Genomic DNA, 11,653 nt, shown 5'->3' with positions numbered 1-11,653 from the left:
GTAAGCAGATTAAAAAAAAAACATTAAAATTAGTTAACTTTGTAAATATTTGTCAATAGTTTATGTGATATGTTAATAAAAAAAAATAAATTGGAACTCCAATTAAAAAAAACTCTGTTAATATTGTAAATAAGTCAATAGTTCATGTGATTGGCCTTTAAATCAAGCTGTATAATAGCTAATTTATTGTAAGTAAAAAATATCAACTGGAACTACAATAAAAAATCCTTTTTGTTAATACTGTAAATATGTCAATAGTTCATGTGGTTGGCCTTTAAATAAATGTTAAATAGTTAATCTATTGTTAATAAAACATCTGAACTGAAACTAATAGATAAAACTGTTTCATTGTTGTTAATAGTGTAAATATTGAAATAGTTACAGCTTTGCAGGGTGATGATAAGTTTTCTTACCTTTTGAGTTTGTGCTCATCTTCGCTGGGGCGAGGTAGTCGTCGTGAGTAGCTTTGTTAGCTTTGTTGTTAGCTTTAGCCATTTTCTTCTTCCTTTGTTGACTCACACACACTTTACGTTTTGCTGAAACTCCTTCGTCTGGTTGTGAAGGGTGATATAATATGACCAGTGAGTTTTTTTCTCTCGCATGCAAATAGTTTATTAACAAGTTCATTATTTAAGATAGCCACCGGAGCTAGATAAAGGGCAACCACTCCTTCCGCCATCCTGCCGCATTTCGGCAGCTGAGCTCAGTTGGCACTGGTAGGCTGACCGCAGGGCAGCGTCGCTATCGCACATGGCTGCTGGCTTCTCACACCCATGTCGATGCTCGCACCACTTGTGGTGCGATCAAGGAACATTGGAACTCTATGATGAGTTCATAAACATTGCACATTTTAAACTTTTATAAAAAGGTGCTGTTTTGCATTCTATGGGTTTTTCATTTTAATAAAATATTAAAAAATAAATTAAATACATTTTTTATAAAATCACGTGGGTTTTATTTGATTGGTTTACTCTACAAGACCGATTACGTCACGACGCAGACGTGGTGACGTCATCACGTCTTATGCAAATGAGCACGTGACGTCATCTGGTGACATCTAACGTCTTTCGGGGGGAACTTCAGCTACTTTCAGTCAAAAACAGTTGGCAACACTGGGTTCTACCGTTGTCTTTCAAATGATCTCCGCATTCCACTGGACAAAGAATGTGACATACTCTTGTTTCACTCTGTTGCATCATCCCACCCACCAGGCATATAGAGTGCCCTGAATGGGCCACAAAGCAGATAAAGCTCTGTGATTTGTTCACTAAGCAGATAGAGCACTATGATTGGCCCACCATTATGGACCAATCACAGCTCTTTATGTGTTTGAAACCCCTCTAGAGAGCTGTGATTGGCCAGCCAGAGTCCTGGTAGGAGCTGCGGAGGTTCCAATGGAGCATTCCTAGACCAAACTTTGCAAAGCAAGAATTTGGTCTAGTTCACTAGGCTAGGGATCTGCTGCATTTGTGTAAAACTCAGAACCTGAGAGATGTGTTTTTATTTTTTGTAAAATATGTAAAATTTACTTCAGTAATGGCTGAATTGTGATAATGAGGAAGAGAGAGGATGTAATGAACTCTGACCTCCTTTTAAAAAGCACATTTACAGCAACAATGCCCCCTGCTGGACACTATTGCTTTGCTCATATACAATTTCCTCATGTAAACTTTAATTATTTAACTAATGATTACATATATTTATTTATTCAGTGAGATAAAAAAATGGTGCCTTCACCAGCCAAGTGACAGGATTTTAGAAAATATAAGCAATAATTAAAAATGAAAATTAGAACACACTCAAAGACGAATAAGACGTAAAGAGCTTCTGCCTACCACTATATTGATGCTTAGGGCTATCTTACTGTTTATTTTTAAAAACAGGTTCAGACATTGTTAACCACTGGACATTTTAACAGCTTGACGTGTGGATGGAGTGCACACATTTAGTTACTGTACTCTTCACAGTTTGTTATAAACAACAGATGTTCCAGTTATCAGTTACTTTGAAACTCGGACCCATAAGTGCTTGTTTTCTATTGGTTAAACAGAAGTGAAGCCATTGACCACCACCAACAGACAAGGCAGGTTAAGTGTCTTGCCCAAGGACACAACAGCTGTGACAGACAGCGGTCAAACCAGCAGCCTTGCAGGTTACGCCACTAGTCGGTCTCTGGCTGGTCTGTGCAGTCCATGACACAAATATCAGGGGAATCAAATATGCGGCCCGCGGGCCGGATCCGGCCCGCAAACGGGTTAAATCCGGCCCGCAAGATGGTTGTGTAAACTTTATTTTCATACTTTACAATGTAGAGTGAAAATAAACTTATCTTTGTGAGCAAGTTTCCTCTGTAATGAGTATAAATAAAACAAAGCTGCGCTCAAGGCTCACACAAGAACTTGAATCACATTCTGAAGTTGGCTGCCACTCAGGATGTGACTTCTGATATTGATGTGCTGGTGAAAGCTAAAAGATGTAAAGTAAAATGAGTCAAATATACTTTAAGTGCTGCATGAAACTGGTCTAGCCATGTGACCTGTAAGCTCTTTGAATCACTAGGGAATTTTTATTTATTGATTGATTTTTTATTTATTTCAAATTTTCAAGTACACTTCAGGTGTTGTACTTGTACTATTTTGGATACACTGTCCTCAGGCTCCAGCCTTGTTTTATATTGATTGTATTAAAACAAACTCCTCCTTGAACCGTCACCTTATCGTGGTGGAGGAGTTTGAGTGCCCTAATGATCCTAGGAGCTATGTTGTCTGGGGCACTTAGTGCCCCTGGTAGGGTCTCCCATGACAAATTGGTCTTAGGTGAAGGGTGAGACAAAGAACGGTTCGAAGGATCTTTCATGGCGGTTAAAACGAAGAGTCGGAGTACCCGGCCCGGAGGGTTACCGGGGTCCCACCCTGGAGCCAGGCCTGGGGTTGGGGCCCGTGAGCAAGCGCCTGGTGGCCGGGCTTTCGCCCATGGGGCCCGGCCGGGCCCAGCCCGAACCGGATACATGGGCTCGTCCAACTGTGGACCCACCACCCGCAGGAGGAACATGAAGGGTCCGGTGCAATGCGAATCGGGTGGCAGACCAAGGCGGGAGCCTTGGCGGTCCAATCCCCGGACAATAAAACTAGTTTTTGGGACATGGAACGTCACCTCGCTGGCGGGGAAGGAGCCGGAGCTTGTGGCAGAGGTTGAGCGGTACCGGCTAGATATAGTCGGACTCACCTCGACACATTGCATTGGCTCTGGAACCCGAGACCTGGAGAGGGGTTGGACACTCTACTTTGCTGGAGTTGCTCCGGGTGAGAGGCGGAGGGCTGGGGTTGGCTTTTTGTTAGCCCCGAGACTCTCTGCCTGTGTGTTGGGGTTTACCCCGGGGGACAAGAGGGTAGCTTCCTTGCGCCTTCGGGTCGGGGAACGGGTCCTGACTGTTGTTTGTGCTTATGGGCCAAATATCAGTTCAGAGTACCCACCCTTTTTGGAGTCCCTGGGACGAGTGCTAGATAGTGCTCCATCAGGGGACTCCATTGTCCTGCTGGGGGACTTCAATGCTCACGTGGGCAATGACAGCTTGACCTGGAGGGGTGTGATTGGGAGGAACGGCCCACCTAATCTGAACTCGAGCGGTGTTTTGTTATTGGACTTCTGTGCAAGCCGCAGTTTGGCCATAACGAACACCATGTTCGAACATAAGGATGCCCACCGGTACACTTGGTACCAGGGCAGCCTAGGTCACAGGTCGATGATAGATTTTGTAGTCGTATCATCTGACCTGCGGCCGTATCTTTTGGACACCCGAGTGAAGAGAGGGGCGGAGCTGTCAACTGATCACCACCTGGTGGTGAGTTGGATCAGATGGCAAGGGAACATGCCGCGTAGACCTGGCAGACCCAAACGCATAGTGAGGGTCTGCTGGGAACGCCTGGCAGAAGAACCTGTCAAGACGGTCTTCAACTCCCACCTCCGGCAGAGCTTTGACCACGTCCCGAGAGCAGTGGGGGACATTGAGTCCGAGTGGGCCTTGTTCCACTCTGCGATTGTCGAGGCGGCTGTTGCTAGCTGTGGTCGTAAGGTGGCCGGTGCCAGTCGTGGTGGCAACCCCCGTACCCGCTGGTGGACACCAGAGGTTCGGGGAGCCGTCAGGCTGAAGAAGGAGGCCTACAGGGCGTGGCTGGTCTGTGGGTCTCCGGAGGCAGCAGACAGGTACCGGATAGCCAAGCGGGGTGCAGCAGTGGCAGTTGCCGAGGCAAAATCTCGGGCGTGGGAGGAGTTTGGTGAGGCCATGGAGAAAGACTATCGATCGGCTCCAAAGAGGTTCTGGCAAACTGTCCGGCGCCTCAGGAGAGGAAGGCAGCAACTCGCTCACACTGTTTACAGTGGGGATGGGGAGCTGCTGACGTCAACTGAGGCTATAGTCGGACGGTGGAAGGAATACTTTGAGGAGCTCCTCAATCCCACCAATGCGCATTCCGAGGAGGAACCAGAGCTGGGAGGCCTGGGGATGGACTGTCCGATCTCGGGGGCAGAAGTTGCTGAGGTAGTCAAACAACTACACAGCGGCGGAGCCCCGGGGGCGGATGAGGTTCGTCCTGGGTATCTCAAGGCTATGGATGTTGTAGGGCTGTCATGGTTGACACGTCTCTACAACATTGCGTGGTCATCGGGGGCAGTTCCTAGGGAGTGGCAGACCGGGGTGGTGGTCCCCATCTTTAAGAAGGGTGACCTGAGGGTGTGTTCCAACTATAGGGGGATCACACTCCTCAGCCTCCCTGGAAAGGTCTACGCCAAGGTACTGGAGAGGAGGGTCCGATCGATACTTGAATCTCAGATAGAGGAGGAGCAATGTGGTTTTCGTCCTGGCCGTGGAACTGTGGACCAGTTCTATACCCTTGCAAGGGTGATGGAGGGGGCATGGGAGTTTGCCCAACCAATCCACATGTGCTTTGTGGATTTGGAGAAGGCTTATGACCGTGTCCCCAGGGGCACCCTGTGGGGGACGCTCCAGGAGTATGGGGTGGGTGGCTTTCTGTTAAGGGCCATTCAGTCCCTTTACCAGAGGAGCGTGAGTTTGGTCCGCATAGCCGGTAGTAAGTCGGACCTGTTCCCAGTGAGGGTTGGACTCCGCCAGGGCTGCCCTTTGTCACCGGTTCTGTTCATCACTTTTATGGACAGAATTTCTAGACGCAGCCGTGGTGTGGAGTGTGTCGAGTTTGGTGGCAGGAGAATCTCGTCTCTGCTTTTTGCGGATGATGTGGTCCTCCTAGCTTCATCCAGCTCTGACCTTCAGCTCTTGCTGGGTAGGTTCGCGGCCGAATGTGAAGCGGCTGGGATGAGGATCAGCACCTCCAAATCTGAGACCATGGTTCTCGACCGGAAAAGGGTGGCTTGCCACCTCCGGGTCGGGGGAGAGGTCCTACCTCAAGTGGAGGAGTTTAAGTATCTCGGGGTCTTGTTCACGAGTGAGGGTAGGAGGGATCGGGAGATCGACAGGCGGATTGGTTCGGCATCTGCAGTGATGCGGACGCTGAGCCGATCTGTCGTGGGGAAGAGGGAGCTGAGCCAGAAAGCCAGGCTCTCGATTTACCGGTCGATCTACGTCCCAATCCTCACCTATGGTCATGAGCTTTGGGTAATGACCGAAAGAACGAGATCGCGGATACAAGCAGCCGAAATGAGTTTCCTCCGTAGGGTGGCCGGGCTCAGCCTTAGAGATAGGGTGAGGAGCTCGGACATTCGGGAGGGACTCGGAGTAGAACCGCTGCTCCTCCGGATCGAAAGGAGCCAGTTGAGGTGGTTTGGGCATCTGGTCAGGATGCCTCCTGGACGCCTCCCCGGGGAGGTGTTTCGGGCATGTCCTGCCGGCAGAAGGCCCCCGGGTCGACCCAGGACACGTTGGAGAGGTTACATCTCCAATCTGGTCCGGGAACGCCTTGGGGTCCTGCCGGAGGAGCTGGTGGACAAGGCCGGGGAGAGGACGGCCTGGAGCTCCCTAATTGGGATGCTGCCCCCTCGACCCGGACCCGGATAAGCGGAGGAAGACGACGAGACGACGACGACGTATTAAAACAAAGAAAACAATCTGAAGTTGTTTTTAATTTACCGGTCCGGCCCACTTGGGACTAGATTTTTCGCAATGTGGCCCCTGAGCTAAAATGAGTTTGACACCCCTGACAAATATTAAACAAACTAAAAATTTGTAGAATATAAAATAAATTGTAGTTGGTGCTTCGGCATGATCTTGGGATGATTTAGATTTGGGCTTTTCTTTGAGTCAAGCAGAGGAAAGTCCTTTATTTAGTAAAAGTATGTATTTGCATCCTCTTCGACAGTGTATGGCGAATCGCCCCATAGCGGTGAGTACATCATCTTGTTTGTTATCAGTGTGGAGACAGTTTTAAAGACGACCGTAGATCCTTCCCCACAACTGTGTCAATGGGTCGTGGCCATGGCTTGCCAGACTAGAAGCCTTTAGGTATGCTCCTCCTCAGCTCCAGAGCCCAGAATCTGTCTGCCAGAAATATATAAAGCACCACATTACAAAAGAATCTCAAGGAAAAATAAAACATTCCAATTAAGTTCAGTTCATTATGCCAATTAGCTAAAGGTTTCCTATAAAAGGAACCCAGCCACCGGAACCACTGAGACAGGTGGTGGAGACAGGTGGCAGACTTGCGGAGCTCACCAGTCTGTTTAAAGAGGCTAAACCTAGTGGGTCACCAGAAGATATTTTACCCCCGCATTTGCTTAAGGAAGTTTTTAAAACAGTTGCACCACTGATTTTGCATATAATCAATAACAGTTTGGCTTCTGGTTTTGTACCGACGGATTTTAAAAAAAGTTATTCACCCACTTTTAAAAAAACCTGGTATGGATGCTTCCTTACCAGTGAATTATAGGCCAATCTCCAAGCTCCCTTTTTTGGGTAAGATGCTGGAAAAATGTCTACACTCAACTCATGGACTTCTTTAAGGACTTTGATATTTTAGAGACCCTCCAATCAGGTTTTAAAATGTTGCATGGTACGGAGACTGTCCTTATCAAGGTCTTTATTGACATTCTTCTAGCAACAGATGCTGGCAGTCCAGTGCTGCTGGTCCTATAGGATCTTACAGCAGCTTTCGATACCGTAGACCACGAAGTGTTGCTCCATCGCCTTGAACATTATGTGGGAATTTCTGGGCAAGCCCTAAACTGGTTCAGATCTTATTTACCTGACAGGATGGTTTGTGTGAGGATGGGTGGCTTCTCATTGGGCTTCTCACATCTGCCATGGGGGATACCACAGGGTTCAATACTGGGACCCTTGCTGTTTTCAATTTATATTCTCCCATTGGGTAACATTTTACAAAAGTTTGGAAATGGATTCCATCTCTATGCCGACGACTGCCAATTGTACTTGCTTCTAGATGGCGCCGGTGATCACACGATAAAAAGTTTTTTGGATTGTCTGGCAGAAATTAAGATATGGTTGGCAGAAAACTTCCTGTGTCTCAATGGGAAAAAAATAGAGGCACTGCTGTTTGGTCTGAGTGGACATGTTGATTTTTCAAACGTAGACTGCGGTGAATTGAACTCATATTTGGGTGTTTCAGCAGTCAACCTTGGAGTGAAGTTGAACAGTGCATTCTGCATGGATGCTCATGTGGGTACTGTAGTATCCTCTTCATTTTATAATTTAAGACGTTTGGCTAAAGTAAAGCCGTTTCTATCTAGACATGACCTTGAGACTGTTGTTCATGCTTTTATTACCTTGCGACTGGACTATTGCAATTCCGTTTTATTTGGTGTAAGTAAGGGTACTGTAAACCGGCTGCAGCTTGTCCAGAATGCTGCAGCCAGATTCTTGTACAACAAAAGGAAGCATGAACACGTGACACCAATTTTGGCTGCTCTCCACTGGTTGCCTGTTGATTTTAGAATTCGTTTTAAACTTATTTTAATGGTGTTTAAGGCGCTGAATGGTGTGGCTCCAGCCCATTTGGCAGAGTTGCTGCAGCCATACGTTCCGGCCCGGTCACTCCTCTCTGAGAACCAATTGCTACTTGTGGCTCCTAAGGCCAGATTTAAGTTAAGAGGGGACAGGGCTTTCTCTGTTGCGGGTCCAAAACTGGAACGCACTGCCCCTAACCATTAGGGGCTCTCCATAGGTGGCGGTTTTTAAAATGAGGCTGAAAAACTACTTGTACGATCTGGCTTTTAATTCTGTGGGTTAGCAATTGCTAATGTTTTATATTTTGTAATTCTTATTTGTGGTTTTAATTATGTCTGTGGCGCTATATGTTTTATTGTTTTATTCTTCTGTTGTACAGCACCTTGGTGGCTTGCTCATGCCTGTAAGGTGCTTTATAAATAAAGGCTGATTGATTGAGGTGGTGAGTCTAGGATTGCAGCACAGATATTAGAGACTTTCTCCACAAAGTAATGAAGGAAGTGTTCACAATTTCCAGCTGACGAAGACAGTTCACTGTCACAGTGTAGGAGGTGGAGACGGCGGACCATGTGTGGCTCAGAAAACTCCATCACTGAATTCAACACGTTAAAAAGTGTGACCTTTGACCTTTAACACCCAGTTTCTTCTGGAAAACCCTCCCTTATGTATCTGAATTCTGAACAATTCTGTGAAGCAGACTGGGTAAAGTAAAGTAAAACAGAGTTCACTTCAAACCACTTCCTGGACTACATGAGGGTAAAAACCACCGGCCCTAGAGCCCTCCGGCCATTCTGGGATTCCCCAGAACTCACAGATGACTAGTCCGCTCCTGTTGTTGACTTTTTTTAGCTACTGTTTACCCAAAGGTACAGGTAAAAGATTTCTTTTATCAACAAGTACTTTTCTGAGAGAAGCAAGAGTCAGGTCAGCTACTGGAGATACATCAGATCACACTGGGATTCTGGGCCAGACAGAGATCTCAGTGGAAATGTGAAACATGTAAGCAAATATTCAACCCTCTTAAGGGATTTTAACGTTAGAAGAAAAGAAGGTGTTGTTTTCACGGTTTGGTTTTTGTGTTGAAGAAAAACAGAAGACATGGCTTCTCAGTCTGTGAGCTCCAGCTGTGCTGAAAGGTGGATTTTGTTACATAAACAAACCAGCAGACTCTTGAGGTGGACTACATTTAGTCTGAGTTACTGGGATAATAATGATGCCACATGCAAGGAGATGTGGAGGACCACCAAAACACGATTTTATACTTTACAGTGACGTCTGAAATAACATAAACATAGCAAATATTAATTAATTTTATGTTGAATTTAATGTTTTTATGCCAATAACATGAAAACAAAACTAAATCCAATTGTAAATGGCATCAACTGTTTATCAAATGAGCCTAATAATTGGGGTTGGAAATCCTTTTTCTTCACCAAAATGACCTAAATAAAACATGCAGATCCTGCAGAGTCACTGCAAACAAAAATGAAATGGAGTTGGGATTTCAGGATCTAATGCCGCAGAGTCTAATTTTCTATCTTCTTTAGATGCTCTTAAGATACTATACTATATATCAGATATTCTCTACACAAATCAGATTTGACAGTTTTTTCAAACACAGTTCGAAGCTAAATAAACAAGTGTGTTATGAAATGACTTTAAACCTTTTGCCTTAAAAAGTTACATTTTTGTTTTAGGAAATTATTTTATAAATTATTTGATTTGTAGAGATTCTGCCAAGACCCTCAGACTCGGGGTTAAACCAAAGTTATTGAGACAACAATGGTGGCAGGAGAGTAGTCTCCACAAGATGGCGCTATCATACAGACCTGACCAGCATAACTCACCCGGTTACATCCAACGTTTATGTAAATGTTGGATGTGTTATCCGTCTCTGTCTCAGGCTGCACATTAGAAAAAGCATGCATTAGTGACATTGTGATGTCAGATAATTAAACTCAAAATTTTCACCATTAAAGCATTTTTCTTCAGTTTTTTTTTAGGTTTTAGTCATGATCCAAACTGTGGAGCGGGTAAGTCAGATTGGTCAAATATAGGAATGCCTCAGGAACATAACAACCTATCACTTATTCCAGGCTCCGAAGTCCTTTAGAACATTGATTTTGCACCTATTGATAACGTGACAACTGTAAGTTTCAGTTTAAGTCAATTTTATTTATATAGCACTCATCACAGACAGAGAATCACAAAGTGCTTCACAAAGATCAAAAATAAAACAAATCACAAAGTCATAAAATCATAATGATCTTAAAACAGAAAAAAAAATCAGAAAAACAGAAACAAATGAAAGATGATTACAAATTCGAGTTAGAAATGAGAAAATAAAATATTTACGTGCAAGTAGCTTTAAATAAAAGGGCCATCAGCTGTTTCTTTAAGTGTCCAGACTGTCAATCCTACGTAAGGATAAAGGAAGATCATTTTTAAAGTCGGGATGCAACAGTCTGGAAGGTGCGATTTCCTCGACTTTCATATCTGGTCTTTGGAACATCTAGAAGGTTCTGGTGTGTGAACCTGAGGGCTCGGGTTGGAGCATAAGGATTTGACAGTTAATTAATTTAGGGAGGAGCTTGACCATGTAGAGCCCTGAAAATTATAGTCAGGATTCTAAAATGAACCCTAAAGTTAATGGGTAACCAGTGCAGAGACATTAAAATAGGAGTGACATGTGCTCTTCTGTTTGCTCCAGTTAGGAGCCTCGCTGCAGAGTTCTGGACCAGCTGAAGGTGGTAAAGGGCTTTTTTGTTAAAACATGTGAAAAGTGTGTTACAGTAATCTAGACGGATGAGATAAAAGCATGGATAACTATTTCAAGCTCATGTTTTGATACTTTGTGTTTCTTACATGATAAAAACAGTTTTGGACCAACTCTTTTGAGTGACCTGGAACATCGATTGGTTAAAAACAACAACCAAATTCCTCAAGTTTGTCTTGATGGCAGAAAATAAAGGACCACGATTTAGACTAATCAGGGGAACCATGCTCTCAGGGACAATGATCAGACATTCAGTCTTTTCAGAGTTTAACTGAAGGAAGTTATCTTCTAGCCAGCTGGTGATAGCTGATAGAGACTCTAGTAATTCAGACAGTTTATAGAGCTCAGAATCCTTAAAGGAGCAGTACAGCTGAATCCGCATATTCGATTCCGGGTCTGTATCCAGCACAATTTAGTTTTAACTCTGTTTCAACACACAGCAGGTGATTAGCAGGCTTCTACAGAGCCTGATGAGCTGCTGCACAGGTGAATCAAGTGTGCTGAATCAGAGAAACCATTAAAACGTGCTGGATACCGAACCTCCGGGCCCAGAATTTAATACCCCTGATACAGGTGATAGGAGACATTATGAAGATAATCAATTATCTGTCTAAGAGGGTGTATGTACAGTAGAAACAAGAGTGGACCCAAAACAGAGCCTTGGGGTACCCCACAGAACAGATCAGTAGAATCTGACATGATTTGGTCAGACACTGTAACTTCTGTTTGAAAGGTATGAGCTAAACCAGTGTAGAACAGTTCCAGAGATCCCCACCGAGTCACGAAGTCTGTTAACTAAGGTGAAGTGATCAAAGTGTCAAAAGCAGCAGAAAGATCTAACAACACTAACACTGTAAACTCCCCGTTGTCTGCAGCCATCATGATGTCACTGGAAACTTAGAGCAAAGCGGTTTCGGTTTTGTACAAAAACCAAATTGGAATTCATC

The sequence above is a fragment of the Nothobranchius furzeri genome, chromosome 1, assembly GCF_043380555.1.
Source record: "Nothobranchius furzeri strain GRZ-AD chromosome 1, NfurGRZ-RIMD1, whole genome shotgun sequence".
NCBI lineage: Eukaryota > Metazoa > Chordata > Actinopteri > Cyprinodontiformes > Nothobranchiidae > Nothobranchius > Nothobranchius furzeri.
This window is presented reverse-complemented; position numbering follows the sequence as displayed.